Here is a 2,910-nt window from a genome sequence, read left to right on the forward strand (position 1 = left end):
ACACACACACACAGAGGGACACACACACATACATGGACGCACACGCACGCACATACACACACACACATGCACAAAGACGCACACAAGCATGTATGCATGCACACACACACACATACGCAAGCAAAAACACACGCACAATCTCACATGCACAAAGACACAAATGTAAAGTACAAATGTAGAAGAGTAGTAGAAAGTAGAAAAAAGTAGAAGTATAAAGTAACATAAAAAAACTCAAGTGAAGTACAAGTACCTCAACATTTGGACTGAAGTAAAGTACTGGAGTAAAAGTACTCCGTTAAATCCCACCTATGCAAAGTGCATCTGCTTCATGTCTTCGCCTCGGTCTGCCTGTCTGTCTGTCTGTCTCCCTGTCTGTCTGTTTGTCTGTCTGTCTGTCTGCCTGTCTGTCTCTCTGTCTGCCTGTGTCTGTCTGTCTCTCTGTCTGCCTGTGTCTGTCTGTCTCTCTGTCTGCCTGTGTCTGTCTGTCTGTCTGTCTGTCTGTATGCGTCTGTCTGTCTGTCTGCCTGTCTTCCTGCCTGTGTCTGTCTGTCTGTCTGTCTTCCTGCCTGTGTCTGCCTGTCTTCCTGCCTGTGTCTGTCTGTCTGTCCTTCTGCCTGTCTTCCTGCCTTTGTCTGTCTGTCTCTCTGTCTGTCTCTCTGTCTGTCTGCCTGTCTGTCTCTCTGTCTGTCTGCCTGCCTGTCTGTCTGTCTGTCTGTCTCTCTGTCTGTCTCTCTGTCTGTCTGCCTGTCTGTCTGTCTGCCTGCCTGTCTGTCTGCCTGTCTGTCTGCCTGTCTGTCTCTCTGTCTGCCTGTCTGTCTCTCTGTCTGCCTGTCTGTCTGTCTGTCTGCCTGTCTGTCAGCAGGGTTACAGTAACACGTCCCGCCTGATTTTCAGGACACTTTGTGGAAAAGGTGAATCATGGACTAAAATTACCCAAAAAGTTAGATTCACCAACTTCTCCGAGTCTGTCTAAGCAACTTCTGTAATTCGGGAAACACATTGTCCACCAAAGAGCACGTGTTCACGTTTTATTTTACTTCTATCCAGGTATTCCCCGCTTTTCTCTCCACAAACCCCCGTTTGTCTTGAACTTAAAACGGACAGAAGTTACATGGAGTCCGGCAGGAGTGACCTTCTCCTCACAAACTCCACTTTAACACAACTCAACGCTTTCTACAGTCATTATAGTGTCTTCTGATGTTCGCAGCTTTCCTTTCATCAACTTGTCACAGACGTTCAACTGATTTTGTAATAATTTAGTGGGATTTATTGTTTTTCGAGTAAGCCTGTGATTGTGTCCCGTGCTGCAATACCACTCTCCGCCTGAACTGTTATGACGCGCTGACGGGGGGGCGCTGTTTCACCAAAACACACATTACACCAACAACAAATGGAGGGATGCATATTTCACATACTTCAACATATCACTTCAGGGAACCTTTACTACAGACATTCATTGTCTTAATGTAGGTAAGGTAGCCTTTATTGTTTCTCTTTATTTCAGCCCCTGACCTGAGCTGTCTGCAACTTCAACCCCTCAAAACACTGACGTTAGGAAAGGGACTGAAAGCAGCGGAGGACATTTCTAGAAGACAGAGTTTTAAAGGGAGTTTCTGGACACATAAGAGACATGACAGAGGACATGTTTTACCGTGTTTATCTCCGAAGAGGACCATAACAACAAGAAACCCCTCGTCGGTCTAAAATAAAGACCAGAAGATCCCGAATTTGCGTCTTTCTGTCGCATCAGATTCACAGCAGCGACATCCTCTTCTTCCAAAATGGCGGCGAAGAAGGATTTACCGCCACCTGCTGGCGGGAGGACGTAATGACGTCAGTGCCCGACGTGAGTCCAGTGAAGGGAAACGTGTTATTACGTAAAGATAGAAATAAATGTAATATTGTTAATCTTATTATTATATTAGGGACGTTTCATAGTCCTAAATCAAAGTTTTCAAATTCTAGACCATGTTTTGTATTATAGACTAAATTATGTGGTTTCTAGATTATATTTTATATGTTTTTTTAAATGTATGTAACATTTATTTAACATTTATTTTAGTTTTTCCAATTTACAGAGAAACAACGGAGCAGATTGTCACCTTTTATTGCAAATATTCATATTTACCCTCAATTTACATTACTTTGGGAAAATGCATTGTTTGGATTCACTCAGTATGATAGAAAGCTTTATTCAGAGTATTATGTGATACATTGATTGATTACTTTTTACCTAATTTTATTTACATAAGTCAAAGTTTTTGGAGCTGGCTGCCGATATTTAAGAATTCCTTGTTTCCATTTCTACAAATAAAAAAGCTGTTAGATCATATGACCTTTGTAAGCTCTTTAAATATTTGTATGAAGTGTTACTGTACATATGTGATAATTTTGGCATTTTATCTCAAATATATTGTTACTTCTGTCGAGAAATAAATACTTTTAAATCCATAAACATCGTTCTTGTGACTTAACGATACCTCAGAAGTAGCTAGCGCTGAACCAACCAGACTCCATGTAAAAAACAGCACATTTAGCGTGCATGGAGGGTTAGGGTTAGACTAGGTGTATTTTCACATGTAAATCAGTAAAGTACCCACGGCAACCAGACTGATCCGTCTCCCCGAGCTGGTCCAGGAAGTTGGTGTAGGACGTAACGATTCACATCGGAGTCCTTCATTAATTAATTTATTAATCTTCAGTCTTCGGGAACAATTATCAACTGTGAAAATCATCTGATTTTAATATTTATATATTCACACAGTCTCTTAAACACAAAGTCTTTCATCAACACAAGAAAACAATTAAATGTGTGTGTCCGTCTGTCTGTGTGTGTGTGTGTGTCTCCGTCTCTGTGTGTGTGTGTGTGTGTGTGTGTGTGTGTGTGTGTGTGTGTGTGTGTGTGTGTGT

This window comes from Etheostoma cragini, unplaced genomic scaffold (genome assembly GCF_013103735.1).
Source record: "Etheostoma cragini isolate CJK2018 unplaced genomic scaffold, CSU_Ecrag_1.0 ScbMSFa_4108, whole genome shotgun sequence".
In the NCBI taxonomy this organism is placed as follows: Eukaryota; Metazoa; Chordata; class Actinopteri; order Perciformes; family Percidae; genus Etheostoma; species Etheostoma cragini.